The 21,548-nt window shown below is 46.9% G+C and overlaps 1 protein-coding gene across 3 annotated transcripts in view; it reads left to right on the top strand.

Moving 5' to 3' along the window:
- LOC115100929 (schlafen-like protein 1) overlaps positions 1–21,548 on the top strand; it is a 64,160-nt gene that overhangs the window by 14,464 nt on the left and 28,148 nt on the right. For 2 of the 3 annotated variants that reach the window (XM_029620030.1, XM_029620031.1), the window contains exons 2-3: positions 19,859–19,954; positions 20,112–20,362. The gene's annotated coding sequence lies outside the window, so the exon portion shown is untranslated. The remainder of the gene's footprint in view (positions 1–19,858; positions 19,955–20,111; positions 20,363–21,548) is intronic. The other variant, XM_029620032.1, reaches the window with a different exon arrangement.

Raw genomic sequence — 21,548 nt, forward strand, 5'->3', positions numbered from 1 at the left:
TGAATCCCCCAATGAAGTTCCGAGGGTGAGTTGGCAAAGTGAGGAGATAGGGAGTCGACTCCCTCTTCTACCAATGGTGGTCGAGATCACTTCGGACAAGTGGGTACTGGAGGTCATACAAGAAGGATATGCGCTGGAATTTCGCAGCACTCCTCGGGACATATTCATGATATCTCCTTGTCACTCCCAGCACAAGAAGCAGGCAGTGGAGACTATCCTGTTAAGGCTCCTCAGGCTGAGGGCTACAATCCCAGTAACTACGCCCCAGGAAAATATGGGGCATTATTCCATCTATTTCATTGTACCCAAGAAGGGAAGGTTCTTTCGCCCCACCTGGACCTCAAAAGCATCAATCGACATCGAGTGATTCATTTCCGCATGGAAACCCTATGCTCCATGATAAAGGCTATACAATCAGGAGAGTTCTTAACCTCCCTGGATCTGTCCAAGGCTTACTTACATATTCCAATCTGGCAAGAACATCATTTCCTATGCTTTGTGGTACTGAGCCACTGCACCCAGAATATTTTCCAAGATTATGGTGGTCGTAGCAACAGTATTGACAAAAGAGGGAATCCTGGGCACTGTATTTGGATGACTGGTTCTTCCACGGACTTTGCCCAGGTCAGAGTCTCTGGGTGACCAACAAGGTGTGACCTCCTTGCTTCAGGAACTTGGTAGGGTTTTAAACCTGGACAAAAGCAGTCTCAAACCCTCCCAGTCCTTGGAATATCTGGGAGTCCAGTTTGACATCAAATAGGGCAAGGTCTTCCTCCCGACCACACGGATAAGGAAGTTGATGTCCCAAGTGCATCTGTTGATGAACACGATATGCCTGACGGTGTGGAGCTATGTTCAAGTTCTTGGTTTGATGGTGACAACCCAGGAAATAGTGCCATGGGCGAGGGCACATAAGCAACCATTTCAGCGCTCTCTGCTGACATGTTGGAACCCACTGTCTCAAGACTATTCGATTTGCCTCCACTTACAGATGGAAATTTGCTCTCAGCTCCAGTGGTGGCTGCAGAAAGCTTAACTGGGCAGGGTGTACCTCTGTCCCCTCCGAACTGGCTGGTTCTCATGACATGCGAGTCTCCGGGGCTGGGGAGCTCACTGTCAGGAACTGACTGCCCAGGGGTGTTGGACCAAGGAAGAGGCCTTCTGGAACATAAACCGCCTGGAAGCACGGGCAATCAGATTGGTATGTCTATAGTTCAGCCACATACTCCAGGGTCAAGCGGTCCGAGTAATTTCGGACAACACAACAACGGTAGCCTACATCAACTGCCAGGGTGGAACCAAAAGCCAGCAAGTGTCACAGGAGATAGAGCTCCTTATGGAATGGGTGGAAATACATCTACAGATGATCTCAGCCTTCCACATCTCAGGAAAAGATAACGACAGAGCAGATTTTCTAAGCAGGGAGAGTCTGGATCCAGGAGAGTGGGCTTTGTCGGCCAAAGCCTTTTAGCTGGTAGTAGATTGCTGGGGTCTCCCATCCATCAACTTGCTGGCTGCATCTCACAATGTGAAGGTTCCCTGATTCTTCAGTTGCAGAAGATTTGTTGACCCAGGGGATCGACCCTCTAAGACCTGGCCAGAAGAGGAGCTGCTATACACCTTCCCTTCGTGGCCCCTCATAGGCAGGGTCATTTGCAGAATTGAGCGCCTCAGGGGATTAGTTTTAAACATAGAAACATAGAAATGACGGCAGAAGAAGACCAAATGGCCCATCCAGTCTGCCCAGCAAGCTTCACACACTTTTTTCTCTCATACTTATCTGTTTCTCTTAGCTCTTGGTTCTATTTCCTTTCCACCCCCACCATTAATGTAGAAAGCAGTGATGGAGCTGCATCCAAGTGAATATCTAGCTGATAAGTTAGGGGTAGTAGGGGTAGTAACCGCCGCAATAAGCAAGCTACACCCATGCTTATTTGTTCTACTCAGACTATGTTATACAGCCCTTATTGGTTGTTTATCTTCTCCCCTGCCGTTGAAGCAGGGAGCTATGCTGGATATGCTTGAGGTATCAGTTTATTCTTCTCCCATGCTGTTGAAGCAGAGAGCCATGCTGGATATGCATTGGAAGTGAAGTATCAGGCACATTTGGTTTGGGGTAGTAACCGCTGTAACAAGCCAGCTACTCCCCGCTTTGTGAGTGTGAACCCTTTTTTCTTCTCCCCTGCCGTTGAAGCAGGGAGCTATGCTGGATATGCGTGAAGTATCAGTTTTTTCTTCTCCCCTGCCGTTGAAGCAGAGAACTATGCTGTATATGCATAGAAATAGAAGTAACAGGCTTATTTGAGTGCAGGCTTATTTGAGTGCAGATCCTTTATTCCACATTTCCTCTTGCTGTTGAAGCTAGAACGATGTTGGAGTCACAGTAAGCATGTGTATGTTTATTGAATAAGGGTATTGTCTCCAGGCAGTAGCCATCATTCTGGTGAGTCACCCACTCTTCATTGGCGGCCTCTTGACTTTATGGATCCACAGTGTTTATCCCACGCCCCTTTGAAGTCCTTCACAGTTCTGGTCTTCACCACATCCTCCGGAAGGGCATTCCAGGCATCCACCACCCTCTCCGTGAAGAAATACTTCCTAACATTGGTTCTGAATCTTCCTCCCTGGAGCTTCCTTCAGATTCGCCCAGGCATCCATGGTATGTGGACATGCGGAGACTCCTAGTGGAGACCCCCCTGTGCCTCCCACCGTGCAGGTATCAGTCCTTCATGAGGATCCGACTTGATTCTGTTTTATGTTCTAGCCCTCTAGAGGGCTCGCCTGATGAAGCAAGGATATTCTGTGGCAGTAATTGCCACCTTTCTCTGTGTGTGGAAGTTCTCCACGTCCATAGCATATGTGCGGGTCTGGAGAATATTTGAGGCCTGCTGCAAGGAGTGTGGGTTTTTCCCTCGGACAGTCAAAATCCCACTAATTCTGGAATTTTTGCAGGATGGCTTGAATAAAGATTTGACCCTTACCTTCTTGAAGGTCCAGGTAGCGGCTCTCTCCTGTTTCAGGGTCGAGGTGAACGGAACCTGCCTGTCTGCTCATCTGGACATGGCCTGTTTTCTGAAAGTGGTGAAGCACCTCTGGCCATCCCTACAGTGGCCGGTTCCCTTGTGGAATCTTAATCTAGTATTGGAGTTTCTGGCAGGGCCTTCCTTTCGGCTGCTGCACAGTCTTTCCTTGCATTTATTTGTTCCTGCTCAGCATGTCGTATCTCTGAACTACAGGCGTGTTGCAAACCGTTGCTCCTGATGAGTCCACAAGCATTACAGCTTCGTACCATTCCATCCTTCTTGCTCAAGGTAGACTCCGAGTTAATTTGAATTAGTCCATTTCGTTGCCATCCCTAGATAAGCACAAGGATGTGGAAGAATACCGCTTCCTTCTCCATTTGATTGCCAGAAGGCTTTTGGTGCAGTATCTGGAAGTTTCAGAACCAGTGGAAGGAAGCAGGGCAAACCAGCTTCGTATGCTACCATAGCTTGCTGGTTTAAGGAGGTGGTCACAGGAGGCTATGTGGAGGCAGGAAAGCCATTACCTCTTCAGGTTAAAGCTCATTCCACTAGGGCTCAGGCAGTCTCATGGGCAGAAGCTAGACAGCTGTTCTCCTGTCAACGTCTGCTGAGCAGCAACATGGTCCTCCTTGCACACCTTCTCCAGGTTCTGTTGCCTGGACGTTCAGGTCCAGGAGGTCGCAGCCTTTCCAAGGGCGGTGTTAACCGGACAGCGGGCAGCCTCCTGCCCCGATCGGAAGTAGCTTTTGTACATCCCATTGGTCCTGAGTCCATCTGGCTACATGTTAGGAAATTGAGAAATTACTTACCTGATAAAGGAAAATTAGTTTCTTACCTGATAATTTTCGTTCCTGTAGTACCAAGGATCAGTCCAGGACACCTGGGTTGTGACTCCGCACCAGTAGATGGAGACAGACTAAAACTTGTGGGCGGAGCCATATATGCCCCTGTGCCAGTCACAGCCCCTCAGTCTTACGGAATGTCAAAGTAGAACACAACCAGAGAAGTAAACCAAACTAGATACCGCTAACTAACGGGGAAAGAAACACCCCTTCTGGAAACGGACTCTCCAACCGAGAGAGCGAACAAGCGGAACAGAGCAAATCAAAAACACAGAGCGGACTCTCCATTACTTCAGCGCAGCACTGCGGGCGGGATCCTGGACTGATCCTTGGTACTACAGGAACGAAAATTATCAGGTAAGAAACTAATTTTCCTTTCCCTGTACGTACCAGGATCAGTCCAGGACACCTGGGATGTACCAGAGCAACCTACTGAGGGTGGGAAGCAGAGAGTCCCGCTCGGAGTACCCTCTCTCCAAAACCCCCAGAATCGGTAGCCCGGACATCCAGCCGGTAATGCCGGATAAAAGTATGCAACGACTTCCAGGTGGCCGCCCTACAAATCTCTTGAGGCGACACCTGAGAAGCTTCCGCCCAAGACGCTGCTTGAGAACGAGTCGAGTGAGCCCGCAGCCCCACGGGAAGAGGTTTGCCCCGCACCAAGTAAGCCGAACCAATGGCCTCCTTGAGCCAACGAGCAATCGTTGTGCGGGACGCTGTAGCTCCTTTCTTTGGTCCAGAAAACAGTACAAACAGATGATCTGTGACCCGAAACGGATTAGTGACCTCCAGATATCGGAGAAGGGATCTCCGCACGTCAAGCTTCCGTAACTCCCTCTCTTCAGTAGCAGAGGAGTCTCCGCACGCAAAGGCGGGCAACTCCACCGATTGATTAACGTGAAAAGACGAGACCACTTTCGGTAGAAAGGAAGGGACCGTCCGTAAGGAAACCCCCGATTCAGAGATACGCAAGAAAGGTTCCCTACAGGACAGGGCCTGTAACTCGGAAACACGCCGTGCCGAGGCAATCGCCACTAAGAATGCCGTTTTTAAAGTGAGATCCTTAAGAGTCGCGCGTTTCAGGGGCTCAAACGGCGCCATGCATAGAGCGGAGAGAACCCAATTGAGGTTCCAAGCCGGACAAGGCAGACGTAACGGGGGGCGAAGGTGTTTAGCACCCCGAAGGAAACGAGCAATATCCGGGTGAATCGCCAGAGACTTACCTCGCAAACACCCCAGCGCCGCCACTTGGACTCGTAGGGAACTGCACGCCAGACCTTTGGCCAGACCCGCCTGGAGGAACGCCAGAACCTCAGCGACGGAAGCCGAAGTGGGGTCCACCCCGCGCTGCACGCACCAGTCCTCAAAGACAACCCAGACACGGACGTAAGCCAAAGACGTCGACTGCTTCCTGGAACGCAGTAGCGTGGCCACCACCGCATCTGAATAACCTTTTCTCTTCAGTCGATTCCTCTCAAAAGCCATGCCGCGAGACAGAAGTGATCCGCATCCTCCAAACAGACGGGGCCCTGATGGAGTAGGGCCGCCATTCCCTGGAACCGAAGGGGTGCCGCCACTGCCAGTTGTACGAGGTCTGCGAACCACGGCCGGCGAGGCCACTCCGGTGCCACCAAGATCACGTTGGCCGGATGCAACTCTATGCGCCGTAGAATCTTGCCGATCATCGGCCATGGGGGAAACACGTAGAGCAGCACATCCGTCGGCCAGGGAAGCACCAGCGCATCGACGCCCTCTGCCCCCCGCTCTCGACGTCGACTGTAAAATCGCGGGGCCTTCGCGTTGTGCCACGTGGCCATCAGATCCATGTGGGGCACTCCCCACATTTCGCAAATGAGAAGAAAAGCTTCGTCCCCCAGCTCCCACTCTCCGGGATCTAGACGATGACGGCTGAGATAGTCCGCCTGCACGTTGTCGACTCCCGCAATGTGAGACGCTGCGAGGTTGCTGAGATGTAGCTCCGACCAGGCCATCAAGCGCTGAGCTTCCTCCGCCACCTGGGGGCTCCGGGTCCCCCCCTGCCGGTTGATGTATGCCACGGTGGTCGCATTGTCCGACAACACTCGGACCGCCTTTCCCCTCAGCAATGGTAGAAAAGCCTGCAGGGCCAGACGGACCGCTCTGGTCTCTAGGCGATTGATAGACCACTGGGCTTGCGACACCGACCATAGGCCTTGAACTGAGCTCCCTAGGCAGACCGCTCCCCAACCGGAGAGGCTGGCATCCGTGGTCACCACTGTCCAACTGGGCACCAGGAGGGAGACTCCGGCGGAAAGGTGACTGGGGTCCAGCCACCAACGCAGACTGGATCTCGCGTGTCCCGCTAGAGGAAGTGGTAAGTGGAAATCCTCCGAGACCGGCTTCCAGCGGGAAAGCAAGGATGACTGTAAAGGTCGCAGATGAGCGAACGCCCATGGCACCAGCGCCAGCGTGGAAGCCATAGACCCCAGGACCGTAAGGTAGTCGCAGACTCGTGGTTGGCGGAGAGACAACAAGCGTTGTACCTGAGTTTGCAATTTGACCATCCGTTCGAGGGAAAGAAACACCTTGCCCTGCTTTGTGTCGAAAAGAGCTCCCAGATATTCCAGGGTCTGCGTTGGTGTCAGATGACTCTTGCTGAAGTTGACCACCCATCCCAGGGACTGCAACAGATGGAGGACCCTGGCCACCGCCATCCGACACTGATCCTCGGATTTCGCCCGAATCAACCAGTCGTCCAGGTACGGATGGACATGGAGACCTTCTCGGCGCAGTTGCGCCGCCACCACGACCATCACCTTCGTGAAAATACGAGGGGCCGTTGCGAGCCCAAAAGGGAGCGCCCGAAACTGGTAATGCCGACCCAGAATGCAGAATCTGAGGAAGCGTTGGAATGACGGCTGGATACCTATGTGAAGATACGCTTCCGTGAGGTCCAGGGAGGCCAGGAACTCGCCTGGCCGGACCGCGGCGATGACGGACCGGATGGTCTCCATTTTGAAGCGAGGAACGCGTAGGCATCGGTTCACCCCTTTGAGATCCAGAATTGGTCGGGACGTGCCGTCCTTCTTTGGAACTATGAAGTAAATGGAGTAACGGCCCTTTCCTTGTTGGCTGACAGGAACGGGGGAGATGGCTCCCAAGTCCTCTAAGCGGCGGATGGTGTCTAGCACCGCCACTTTCTTCTCGGGAGCCTTGCAGGGTGACACAAGGAACTTGTCCACTGGAATGCGAGCAAAATCTAACGCGTAGCCGTGACTTATCACGGTGAGGACCCACTGGTCCGACGTTATTCCGGCCCATCTCTCGTAAAACGACAGCAACCGCGCCCCGACGTTGGGGACAGCGTGCCGAGGCTGCTGCGGGAGAAGGGCCGACCCTCTTTCATTGTGAAGACTTGGGCGCCGTGATGGCCAGGGCACCCCCTGGTCTACCAAAACGCCTCCCACGAAAGGACTGCTGCTGCTGCTGCTGCCACTGTGGGGTACGGGAGGAGGAAGACCTGAACGAGTGCCCGGACGACCTTTGAGGCCGCGCCCTCCTGGGCCCACGAAAGCGGGACCTGGCTGAAAAGGAAGGCCGCGACCTGGATCTATCTTCGGGCAACCTGAGAGCCCTATTTTCCCCCAGGGAAGCCATCAAGTCATCTAATTCCTTGCCGAACAGCAATTTACCCTTGAATGGCAGCGCCCCGAGGTGAGCCTTTGAAGAGCCATCCGCCGCCCAGTTGCGTAGCCACAGGAGGCGGCGAGCCGAGACCGACGCCACCATGGATCTAGACGAAGTGCGCAGTAGATCGTGGAGTGCATCTGCGCCATATGCTATTACCGCTTCCAACTTATCCGCTTGCGCTGCCTCGTCTGCCGAAAGGTCCGCATTGGCTTGAAGGACCTGAGCCCAGCGTAAGCCCGCTCTCAAAGCGAAATTCGTACACATGGCGGCCCGAATTCCTAGCGCTGAAACCTCAAAAATCTTCTTGAGCTGTACTTCCAGCTTCCTGTCCTGAAGGTCCCGAAGGGCTGTAGCACCCGTAACCGGGATAGTAGATCTTTTCGTTACCGCCGAAACCGCCGAATCCACCTTGGGAAACTTGAGAAGGTCCAGCGCATCCTCCGGAAGCGGGTAAAGTTTGTCCATGGCCTTGCTGACCTTCAACCCTAACTCCGGGGTGTCCCATTCCCGGAACATGATGTCTGTTGAGGAAAAATGGAACGGAAAAGCAACTGCTGGACCCGTGAGGCCTAACAGGACCGGATCCATGTTCGCTTCCTGACGAACCACCGCCGGAGGGGGGTTTATTCCCAGTTCCTGGATAATAGCTGGAATTAGAGGTGGCAATTCATCCCTACGGAAGAGCCTGACCACTTTGGGATCGTCTCCTTCCACAGCCTGTGAGCCTTTGGCTACGCCGGACGTAGCGGAGCCGTCCGCTCCTACATCGTCGGGCCCCTTCTGGGTCTCTTCAGGGGAATCAGCGTCCTCCTCGGGGGAGGAATCGGTGTCGGCCTCCTGTGGGACGCCACGTGGAGGCCGCTTCCCCCGCGAGGTGCCCTGGGGTCCCTCCGCGACCCCCGAAGGCTTCCGGGACCTCTTCAGCGGTGGAGCTCTGCGAGCCTCACTCCGGCCGCGCTTGCTTTTTTTGTATTTTAGGACCTTGCGCAACAAAAGCGCAAGGTCCTCCGAAAGAGAGCCCGAATCCGATGAAAAATCATCGGGACTCCCCGGGGACCCTGTGTCCCCCGAGGGACCCCTTCCGACCGCGATTCGCTGCGGGGAAAGCGCGGGAGGCAAGGCCGAAGGCCCTGCCGAGTCCCGCGCCATTTCGCGGCCCGTGGCCAAAATGGCCGCCACTCCCGCGCTGATCGGGAAAAGCTCTTGGGGCTTTTCTACGGCGCCCCCCCGCGCGGAGGCGATCGCGCGGGGCCGAGAACGAGCCCCCCGAGGCGCCCCCGACGACCCCTCTCCGCCCGGGATGCAGGCCGCGCAGAGACTTTCGCGCGAAAGACGCGCGCGCGCCGAGCCACAGGCCCGGCAGACCGAGCCGCGAGGCATGCCGGCGAAGAGGCGCGAAGACGGAGCAGCAGGAGCGACGAAAACTGAAGAAAAAAAGTCGAACGGCCTCCCCCCGTCGGCGGCGCCCCCCCCTGCGAGCGGCGCCGCGAAGCAAGAGAGAGCCGGCAGAAAATAAAACCAAACCTTTTTTTTTTAACAAAAAAGCCTGTCGCTGTCCACGGTCCTGGAGCCCTAATCCAGCAGGGGTGACGCTGCTACTAGGCCAGCTGGGTCCTCGACCCTAGCAGCGGCCTCAACCAGGGGGGGGTGGTCCCCTCAGAACCTCACAACCCCCCTGGGAGGCAGGGCGAAGGGACCTAAGGGACAATTTGGAAAATTACCCAAACAGAAAACAACGTAGCCTAACTGGCCTAAAGGAATAAAAAAAAAAAGAACCGACCCTGACGGAGTACCAAAACCAGGGCAGGCAGGGCTGTGACCGGACCTGCACCATCTACTGGAGACAGAGTAAGACTGAGGGGCTGTGACTGGCACAGGGGCATATATGGCTCCGCCCACAAGTTTTAGTCTGTCTCCATCTACTGGTGCGGAGTCACAACCCAGGTGTCCTGGACTGATCCTGGTACGTACAGGGAATTTCCTTTTCCTTAGTGTAGACAGATGGACTCCGCATCCTGCCCACAGCTGCCCAAGAACGGTCCCTAGATCAGGGCATCTATAATCTTACTGGGGTTCAGTGTTTGGTTGAGTACAGTTACAGTTATCCGTTTTTAATCTTTTTTTTTGTTTGTTTGGGGTTTTTTTATAGTATGTCCATAGTGGCTTTTGAAGAGAATACTGAAGGGCTGAGGTCATTGCAGGGGTGTATCTAGGGTGACGTCAGCTTTGAAACCTGACGCAGTCTATCTGCTAGCAGGGGAGCATAAACCCATTGGTCCTGAGTCCATCTGTCTACACTAAGGAAAACAGAATTATTAGATAAGTAATTTTCTCCATTTCCGAGCAGGGGTTTGTGGAATTCTTTTGGCACCTCCCTGCATAATCATACAGCACCCAATTTATGCCAAAAAGTGGTCCACATGACATTGCATGCTGGCCAGTTTAGGCAGTGATATCACAAGTGATACCACACCCTCTGTGGCCTGCTGAGCAGATGACTTTCTATGTAATAAATCTGATTCATCAGTGGCCTGGGGGAGAGCTTTGTGAGGAATGTCAAAAATCACCAGTGGCCAGGTGCATGTATGGTGAGTGCGCATAGTCTCAATGGGTGCATCACTCCAAAGGTCTCTTTAATTTGTTAATGAAGTTTTGGGAAAAGATACATTTTACCTTGAAGATGAATTTTTTTTAATCCCTGTTGTGCAGGGATCTTCAACTCCAAACCTATTTGATGTTCAGGAATGCCATATTGCATACTCCTAAGCTATATTTACACACAGCTGGGCAAGTCTAGGTTACTCTGGGGCTCAGAAGTGAAGAGCCTCACTGTACAGAATATGACACCAGAGGCACTACTCAGCTCCACTGCCTTCCCAAAGGTGGCACTGGATGGAGTTGGAAGAGGAATGTTCTCTCACCTTCAGTACTGTGGTAATGTCATTTTTTCATTTTCCAGGGAAATTGTACTTTTGACTCTGGACTCTGTCATGAAAAGCTGATACTACAACTATATACTTTGAGGTTGATGTTCAAGGTGGTTTTTCTGGATAATTTTGTTACTTGGGCAAACCCAGAAATTTGAAATTCCCACCCTGCCAATTGGCTTAATTTTATCTGGGGAAATCATTAACTGTGGTAAATGTACCCAGAGTCAGGGGGGAGGGGGGTGTACTGGGCACCAACTTTAAGCTGGGTCCTGCTGATATTCAGTGCTACCTTGGAAAAAGATAGCTGGATAAATCTGGTCATGCGAATCACTGTCCTAAAGTTATCAGGCTAAGGTTAGCTGGATAGATTCAGCAGTAGACTTATCTGCTGCATATCCTGCCTCAGATTACCCAGAATACTTGCTGTTCTGCTCCGTATAGATCTCTATTTTTGCTTCAACTTAAACATGTTTAAAATAGAGCCAGTAAGCTACATACATGAGGAGTTCAAATATTTTAAGACTTGAGCTGCCCAGAGACACTACGTGAGGAAAAGACCTTAGCAGTCTTATAAGCTTGCCTTTTCAAACAACTAACAGCCTAAGAAAGGTATCTACTCGATTACATTGTGTTTTTATTAACCTAATTTCATTTTTTGTCAGATTAATGCAGTACTTATATACAGTTTTCTAAAGTGTTGGATAAACTAGATATTTCACGAGGCCGCTCATGGCAGAGAGCTAGGCCCTACTGCTTTTTTTTATGATAGCCCACACTGACGAGCAGATTACAGTTGTTTGTACCAGAAAAATGAACTGAGGGGGCTGACTGTACAGAAGTGGGAGCTGTAAGCATGCAGCATTTTTATAGTACTTCCTAGGGATAGCAAATGAATTCCTCCTGGGTTACCCACTGTCACCTGTAGCCAGATACAGAATAGACCAGGTACATGTCCCAGTCTGACTATAGGCCAAGCTCAAGGTAAGCAAAAGTAGCAGGGTGAACCCTATCCTGCTAAAAATATGAATTTGCTGTGCATTGCATGGGAGAAACTGGGTTTAAACTCATGTGTAGCTTCTGCCTCTTTGTATACTGAGTTTTATAATCCTGCTTTTCTTAGGAAATTCAGAACTACAAATTTTAGTGGTACAGAAGGCATTTATTTTTCCTTATAGATAAGACTGTCTGAGCTTGGCTTTGCTGATGCGGAATTCGTTGGTTGGGGGTGAGAAATATTTCTCTCTTAAAATATGGTGACTGTGGCCCTTTTGGGGTAGATGTTCCTTCTAAGCAAAGTGTAATACAGAGGGCCTGAATTTAACTCATTAAGCAGCATGACACTGTAAAGTGGTCCTCTGGCAATGGATCTGTGTATTAATGCAGCCTCTTGTTGCAGTTTGGTACTGTCCTTTTATTTGGTTGCTTATAATTACTTTTCTTACACTCTACTGTGACAAAATACAAAGTTCAGGATGGGTTTAGCTGTGCATCTCGCAATAAGATAAACTCCCCACTGTGGCCAGGAATCTGGGTAGGCCAGTGCTGCTACACTGCTGTTTAGGCTATTCATAACGAATATGTATGGGATATATTGGAAAATATGTACCTGATTCTTGGGTCTAATATTTACAAACATTTCATGTCTAATGCAGGCATATTAAATGCCAACTTTTCAGTGCCACCCACAGATTTGGTTTTCAGGATTTCCACAGTGAACTTTCATAACATATTTGCTCCAATGACAAGGGTAATTTGCCCTGAAAACCATCTCTCTCTGCAGCACTCAAGGACCAGAATTCCCCATGCAAATATCTCATGTGTAGTCATTCTGGATATCCTGAAACCTAACCTCGTGAGGTGAGGCCCAAGAACCAGGATGGGACACACTACTGTAAACCACAGAATTCTGCTCAGGTGGACTTCTTCTTCTTTTGCCTATTGCCCAGTGCTGTTTTTTTTCTCCAAAGATTTAATGCTTCCAGTTTGGTCAGGCTCTATTTTTGTATTCCCTCTGTCCAGGAGGCAGATTTTTTTAAACACCCCTTTCACCCCAGCCAAAAGACCAAGAAGGGACTGGTCTCAGATCATCTATTTGATCTTAACTATAAAGAGGCAAAGAAGACAATGAAATGTAAAGAAGCTTGGTAGGGACCAAATGAACTGCACAAGCAGGTGTCTGATATCAGTCTTTCACTCCACCGTGGTATCCTGCTGTTCTGATACCTTGGCATATAAAATATTTCTTAAACTACACATGTATAGCATGGTAGGAACATGGAACTCACTGTGAATTCAACAAGAGAAGCAAATGTGAACTAGAACGCTCATAGATTGCAGACAGTCTCCAGGCTGCTGAGTAACAGTGCGGCTGCTGCAGGTGCTTGCTGGCAGCGGTGAGGTCTTTGTGATTGCTGCATGTGCATGCAGGTGACGTCCAAGGTCTCAGTGTAACAGCGTGACTGTTGCCCATGCACTCAGGCACCCACAAGCTCAGTTTAACACCGTGACTAATCAGTAGCAAGAGGTACCCAGTCACTGTATGTCAGTCTTTTATGTCTCTTATCAGAAGTTGTCCCCTTTCAGGCAGACTGCTTTAACAACCAGCTCATATTGCAATATAGCAGGACATGTTTAGTCAATAACTTTCTCTGAACATATTTTGCATTAAGTTTTTAAAAACAAAATAAAGCCATGGGCTTTTGATGAAATGAAGTGGTGTGCTTGATTATTGCAGTTGATGCTGGGCCCTGTTGAGAAGCTGGTAATTCCAGAAATCATGAAAAAGGCACACTATAACCACCCTGGAAATGCAAACTTTAGGGGAAACAGAATGAGTACACTGCAGGGATCGAGGCTTTAATCCTAAATAAAATCCACATGGATCCAATATAAAGTCACCTTAGAAGAATGAACATAAGGCTTGCCATACTGGGTCAGACCAAGGGTCCATCAAGCCCAGCATCCTGTTTCCAACAGTGGCCAATCCAAGTCACAAGTACCTGGAAGGATCCCAAGGGGTAGATAAGATTCCAAGCTGCTTATCCCAAGAATAAGCAGTGGATTTCTTTTAAACGCAGCTATACTAATAGCTTTAATCAGTTCCTCTGGCAATGAATTAGAGATCTTAATTATGCATTGAGTAAAGAAATATTTCATTAGTTTTAAATATATTACCAGTAACTTCATTGTGTGTCCCCTAGTCTTTGTACTTTCCAAAAGAAAAAGAACATGCATACAACCCCAACTGAAAGGGTGCAGATTTTACTAATGGCGTGCATTCAGCACGGTTTAACACCAAGTTGCTGATTTGCCTAAGGAGTATATACTACACTGATAGGACTGGAAAGGTGCCTTATTGGAATTTGCACCTCTTCAGTGCAGCCCAAATCTGCAATGAAGTGGGCAGTTTTCAAAAACCATTTTTGCATGGAAATGGTCTTTGAAAATTGTGTGCCTCTCTGTGTAATTTTATCTGCAGTGAGGGCAGGAGTTTGCACAACACACATTCTGTTCGTATTTACAAATAGACCTGTGTACATTTAATTTTATCTGCACAAATAGGTGCAAGTTTTCTGTGTGCACTTGTCCCTTAGGCTGTTTTCAAAGAGAACATGTTCCTTTGAAAACTGATGTAAAGTCAGGAGTAAAAAAAGGAGCCTGGTGGTTAGAGCAGCAGGCTATGAACCAGGGCAGCCAGGGTTCAAATCCCACTGCTGCTCCTTGTGACCTTGGGCAAGTCATTTTATCCTCTGATGCCTCAGCTACTAAACTCAGGGCCCTATTTTTAAGCATTTTCCCAAGTGTCACGAAATGGAAGAAAACCTTTAGTAAATAGACCCTTTGCTTGTGAGGAAATAGCTATAGTGCCTGAACGTAATCCGCTTTTAAATGTCACAAAAGGCATAATTAAAAAAAAAAAAAAGCTCTTTAAGGGACAAATAGGAAGGAATCCCAGTGTTTGCATTGTGAGATGCTTCCTGTGGGGAAACAGTCTTGTGAGGGTCCAGCACTACATAATAGCAGGTGATTCCTCAGCTTCCTGAATAATAATGGTATTGGAAGAATTTGGTCTTTGAGATCAATTGACTATACTTTCAGATTGTTTCCAAACTGTAAGAATGCCTCTAACAAACCTCTGGTAGGTCACTGTACCAGTTGTCCTCGCAGGATGAAAACTAGTAACCTCCAGAATGTTGTTCTTTTTAAGGTTAGAATTAGCTCACATCTTTTTTTGGGAGGCAATGCAGGGTGAAATGGCTTGCCCAGGGTCACAAGGAGTTCTCAGCCTGCTGCGCTAGTAGCACTGGCATCCAATTCAAGCTCTTTCCTGTTAAGTGGCTATGTTGGCAGATGTTTTGAGTCTTCTGCTGGTAGCCAGGAAACTAGCACAAAAGGAGAGCTGGTGACAGCGTGTATGCTCTGCTTGTGTCACCAATGAGGTTGCATACAGACCAGTTATAGTAAAGTGTGGAAGGAGTAGCCAAAGCCAATAGTATGTGTGCATGGCCAGCTGCCTGAAGAGAATACCCAGGGTTAAGGCAGTGCAAGTGTGACTAGCACCAGCTACTTGGTGAGAGGATGTATCTGGCTATGACTGTACAGGATGAATGAGCAACAATCCCAGTTTTGAAAAAAAAAGTTTTCCTTTTCACTCTTAGGGTGCACCAACATGAGTGAGGCTCAGGACCTGAAACTTTTTCATGTTAACTCCAGTATAGCAGGCTAGTGCCATCAGGCCAAACAGAGCTCACCTTCTGCATTAGTTTGACAATTTTGCCTAACTGGGAAAAGAAAGAAAACTGTTTTACTTCACAGTAAAGCAAAAGAGCACATTTGGGCCTTTAGGGCTTGATTTACTATGCTTATTTCCTGTAGCTTGAAAATAGTAACAACACCTAAAAAATCAGGCCCTTAGATTCCAACAAAGTATTTAAAACAGATTTTTTGACCCTATGGAAGACAAGTAAATAGATGCTTGCCTGTATTAATTCTCAGAACTCTGTTCCTAGTATTGCCAACAAATAACATGGATTCAAATATCAGATGTGTCTTTAGGATGATTAAAAAAACTTCACTTCTAAAAAAAACAACAAAAACAAAAAAAAAACCTCAACTATTTCAGTCAGATGGGTATTGGACATTTATACAAGCTGGTTGCTTTACAGTATTGGACCAAACCATCATTTCGTCCAGTCACAAATTCCAAAGGACAGGTAAAATCAGCCACCTTCAAACTTCTGTTAACATCTATTGGACATTCAAGCAATAAGACCAGTTTCTTTACAGGACAGATCAATAGATATATATTCAAATTTTGTCATTGTCCCAAAGAAGTCTGTGGACGGGCAGCCAGTGTTGGCCCTGAGGCCTAAATAAATGTGTAGTAGCAAAGCATTTCCAAATAGAGTAATTTAAGCTACAAAAGCAAGTGACTTTCCTTGTACTCTAGCATTAAAAGAAGCTTATTTACTCATTCCAGCTATCAATTGTCATGAAAAGTTCTCCAATGCACAGCCCTAACGTGAACCTTCTGTTTTCAACTAAAATAGAATTCAGAGTAAAGAACTCTCTTGCGGTGTTAAAATAGAATCCGTCCATTAAAAGTGATTCTTTGAAGGACTGCTGCAACAGTGTCCATAATTACAGATGCAAGCTAGAAGGGATGCAGTACCACTTTACAAAGCAGGCTTTCTCAAGGAGTACTGGAACAGAAAAAACACCTTATGCACATATGATTAAAAAAAAAAAAAAAATAGTATTTACAAAGAGCCCAAACTTTTAGATGAACAAAACAGTTTTTCGTTTGTATTTTTTTACTTAGTGAAAATGGTTTATGAAAATATCCCTTGTTCTAAGTGGCTGGCATCAAACATACAAAATTAATAGTAAACCAGAGACGGGCAGACAAGTCTACAGAACTCTCCAATATTAAAATAACCTTCCAACTACCAGCCTCAGTGCCATCAATTTTTCGTTGCATCTGTGGAGCATATGAAAGATTAAATAAGCCTGTTCCTTTGTTTATTAAGTCTTATTCTGTATGATTGGTAGCTAACTTCTAGGCAAAAAGGCATAGGTATCTGCAGCAGAGGTTCGCAAAGCTGCAGATTGCAGTTCTGTGCATATCTTCACCAAACACTGCAGAATAGAGAAGTAGTTAGCTACAGTTGCCAGGTTTGGGGGGAAAAAAAGGAAGGTTCATCAAGTGGAAATCAACTCCACTCCTTGCTGCACTGATGTCTCTTGGTGCATGAGGAATTGGAATTTTGTCGTTCTATTAACTGACACATCCTCTGAACCAGGCATGTGCATTTGTGGGAAACGAAAGGGGAAATTTTAATGAAATTTCTCATTTTGGTTTTAAAATGAAACAAAAGGAAACAAAACACCATTTTCTTCATTTTGTTTAAAAAAAAACAAAAAAACCCCCCTCTGCCACTCCTTTGTATGGCAAAAAATTTACAATGGTGCCGAATTTCGTTTGCCTGTGCCGTTTGCAATAGCCACAGCTGCAGGGCAAGAATGATCAGTCAGGGATCACTCCTGCTCCATGAAGACATTTTTTCACCAAGAGAATCAAAGGATCCAGAAAGGTGGAGGGGGGGTTTGGCTGCAAAATCAACATTTTTTTTTTTATTTTGATTTTCTTTTCATTTTTTGTTTAATTTTAAACAGAATAATTTCTGCACATCCCTACTCTGTATAACAAGGGACTCTTTATTCGAACTTGCCTGACTCTGGCCGAGTTTCGCTCACATAGGAGCTGCCTCAGGAGCTACTGTACAGATGGGTTCTTTTAATATGACAACTTCAATGTGAAACCATCACAATATACTAATACGATTCTTAGCGCTGTCAGTGCAGTCAATGCCACGGATATGGTATTCAGAATTGTACCAGGTATGATTAACAAAATATCAAAATTGTATAGTGCCTTCACTCATAATGAATGGCAAAAAGGCAACTCTCCCGTATTCAAACAGTCATTGTAAACATCGGCAGGGAGCTGTTCTATTGGAAAGTCTAAATGTTACCATCTTGTCAGGAATGTTGCACACGTTTCGAACAGATCCTTGGAATAGCATGAATCTGGAGGCTATGGCAGAGTTGCTTCAAGTCAGAGGGTGAAACAAAGATCTTGAAATTAAAGAACCTTCAACCTCAGGACTACGCAAATTATAGCTGCATCGCTTCTGTTCGAAACTTGTGCAACATTCCTGACAAGATGATCATTTAGACTTTCCAATAGAACAGCTCCCTGCTGATGTTCACAATGACTGTTTGAATACGGGACAGTTGCCCTTTTGCCATTCATTATGAGAGAAGGCACTATACAATTTTGATATTATGTTAATCATACCTGGTACAAACTGAAGAGTAGTAAATCACCTGGACCGGATGGTATACACCCCAGAGTTCTGAAGGAACTAAAAAATGAAATTTCAGACCTATTGGTAAACATTTGTAACCTATCATTAAAATCATCCATTGTACCTGAAGACTGGAGGATAGCTAATGTAACCCCAATATTTAAAAAGGGCTCCAGGGGCGATCCGGGAAACTACAGACCGCTTAGCCTGACTTCAGTGCCAGGAAAAATAGTGGAAAGTGTTCTAAACATCAAAATCTCAGAACATATAGAAAGACATGGTTTAATGGAACAAAGTCAGCATGGCTTTACCCAAGGCAAGTCTTGCCTCACAAATCTGCTTCACTTTTTTGAAGGAGTTAATAAACATGTGGATAAAGGTGAACCGGTAGATGTAGTATACTTGGATTTTCAGAAGGCATTTGACAAAGTTCCTCATGAGAGGCTTCTAGGAAAAGTAAAAAGTCATGGGATAGGTGGCAATGTCCTTTCATGGATTACAAACTGGCTAAAAGACAGGAAACAGAGTAGGATTAAATGGACAATTTTCTCAGTGGAAGGGAGTGGGCAGTGGAGTGCCTCAGGGATCTGTATTGGGACACTTACTTATATTTATAAATGATCAGGAAAGAAATACGACGAGTGAGGTAATAAAATTTGCAGATGATACAAAATTGTTCAGAGTAGTTAAATCACAAGCAGATTGTGATAAATTGCAGGAAGACCTTGTGAGACTGGAAAATTGGGCGTCAAAATGGCAGATGAAATTTAATGTGGATAAGTGCAAGGTGATGCATATAGGGAAAAATAACCCATACCATAGTTACACAATGTTAGGTTCCATATTAGGCGCTATTACCCAAGAAGGAGATCTAGACATCATAGTGGATAACACATCGAAATCATCGGTTCGGTGTGCTGCGGCAGACAAAAAAGCAAACAGAATATTGGGAATTATTAGAAAGGGAATGGTGAATAAAACGGAAATTGTCATGCCTCTGTATCGCTCCATGGTGAGACCGCACCTTTGAATACTGTGTACAATTCTGGTCGCCGCATCTCAAAAAAGATATAGTTGCGATGGAGAAGGTACAGAGAAGGGCTACCAAAATAAGGGGAATGGAACAGCTCCCCTATGAGGAAAGACTAAAGAGGTTAGGACTTTTCAGCTTGGAGAAGGGGACTGAGGGGGGATATGATAGAGGTGTTTAAAATCATGAGAGGTCTAGAACGGGTAGATATGAATCTGTTTTCTACTCTTTCGGTTAGTAGAAAGACTAGGGGGCACTCCATGAAGTTAGCATGGGGCACGTTTAAAACTAATCGGAGAAAGTTCTTTTTTACTCAACGCACAATTAAACTCTGGAATTTGTTGCCAGAGGATGTGGTTAGTGCAGTTAGTATAGCTGTGTTTAAAAAAAGATTGGATAAGTTCTTGGAGGAGAAGTCCATTACCTGCTATTAATTAAGTTGACTTAGAAATTAGCCACTGCTATTACTAGCAATGGTAACATGGAATAGACTTAGTTTTTGGGTATTTGCCAGGTTCTTATGACCTGGATTGGCCACGGTTGGAAACAGGATGCTGGGCTTGATGGACCCTTGGTCTGACCTAGTATGGCATGTTCTTATGTACAGTAGCCCCTGAGGCAGCTCCTATGTGAGCGAAACTCGGCCAGAGTCCCTTGTTATACTGATCTTTTTGGTTTCTTCGCTACTCAGCAATATTGATTGGCTTCTGCTTTGTTTTTTGGGTCCATCCCTACTCTGACCCATCCCATCTTCCAAATGTGAGTATTGATCATGGCAGTTGCTATATACTTTGCCATTTTCACCTAATGCTGTAAGCAAAGTACTCTCAACTAAGTAGGAAATGCTAATTAACCAGTTATTGGCTGGCTGTGCTTGAGTCAGCAGCTGATGGGTAGGAATCTTGATATTATGAGGTAATCTGCTTTGAAGTGCCAAAAAGTGGAATATAAATAAATGGATTTGCAATTGACAGACAAAATTCTTATTTTTTAGAAGAACTTAGGACAACAGGGAAGGAATGTGATCAGATGCACAGTACTGAAGGAGAGAGGAAGGGCAGGGAAAAATAGAGAGAGAATGCATTTGGAGGTAACTGAATGTAGTAATAAGAATATAAAACTTCTGTGCACACCCCCCCCCCCCCCCCACACACACACCCCTCACCCTGCTAGCTCCCTCTTCTGGAAATCTAGCAATTTGAGATTATAGCATTGGCATGCATACTCAACACTCACATCTATTACAGGCCAGCAGCTGCATGAATGACATTCGGTTGCATCATAATGTAGAACCTTGATGATGAAGTTCCGTGGGATGCTCATGGATGAAGGAAGGAAGTTACCTGGCTCTTATGTGAAAGGCATCCATTCACCGAGACACCAGGGCACTCTGCATTCTGTCTAGCGGAACCAGCCTCACAGAGGCAGCAAAAATCCCCCCCCCCCAAAAAAACACCTTCTACCTGACATGGCAAGTAGCAAATCCTCAACTAGTCTGGTGAGTGTTTGCAGGGAAATGTGAATTCATTACATTTTTTATGCTTTATAAAATAATAATTGGTGCACACATCAAAAAACAAATTCTTCCAGCACCTGGTCCATCTTTGATTGTGGGTCAGTGCAGAGGATGAGACCCTAGCACACCTGATTCACCTTCAAGTGTTTTGTTGGAAGAGAGTGAAAAATATCTACAAATAGTCCAGGTTTGCTGGCTGTACATATCACACAATATTCTGACCCAAATTTAGTGGGAAACTAAACGGAATATTGTGCCTAGCAACAACCTTAACCTGGAATGACAAGATATCAAGGCTGAAAATTAGGCAACAGTAAAGTAATAGTAGTAGTATTAGTAGTAGTAATGTTCTTTATATATAGCACAATGTAACCAAACAGAACCCCTAAAAATTTCAAAATTTAAGATTTGATTAGAAACATCATTATAAAGAATAAAGTGAGGGATAGGGAGATGGAGTGACCTATCCAAGCTCAACTAGTCAGCAGCAGATCTGAGATTAGAACTGGGGTCATCCTGTATAACCTCTTCTTATTCCCTCCCATTCAGCTCGTTTCTCCTTTCTCCACCTCTACCCCCATATACAAGGTTATTTGCTACAGAGAACGTCTAAGGCCCAGTGAGCAGGATGCAGGCTATTTTCCCTGCTATTTGGATGGTAATGAGATATCTTTGTAAGAGCAGCCTTTGGGGTCTCCCTTCTGCATCTAGCCCCAGTACACCTTCAGCAGCATATCCAGCCTGAGAAAGTGAAGCATGCACTGGTAATCGGCTCCAGGCCCCCTGCCAGCAGTACAGAATGCTGATCACTGAAAGCTCGAGCAGGCCCCATAAGCAAAATTGCTTACCTTGTAATAGGTGTTATCCCAGGACAGCAGGATGTAGACCTCACATATGGGTGACGTCACTGATGGAGCCCTATCATGGAAAACTTTGTCAAAGTTTCTAGAAACTTTTGACTGGCACACTGAGGCCACTGAGCATGCCCAGCATGCCATAATTCCCTGAGCCATAGGGGTCTCCCTTCAGTCTCGTTTGTAGCAATAAGCTTTAGCAAAAAAAATAAAATAATAAAACGTTTTGGACCCAACTCCACGGGGTGGGTTTCTTGAGGACTACAACCTGCTGTCCTGGGATAACACCTATTACAAGGTAAGCAATTTTGCTT

Source organism: Rhinatrema bivittatum, chromosome 11 (assembly GCF_901001135.1).
Source record: "Rhinatrema bivittatum chromosome 11, aRhiBiv1.1, whole genome shotgun sequence".
Lineage (NCBI taxonomy): Eukaryota > Metazoa > Chordata > Amphibia > Gymnophiona > Rhinatrematidae > Rhinatrema > Rhinatrema bivittatum.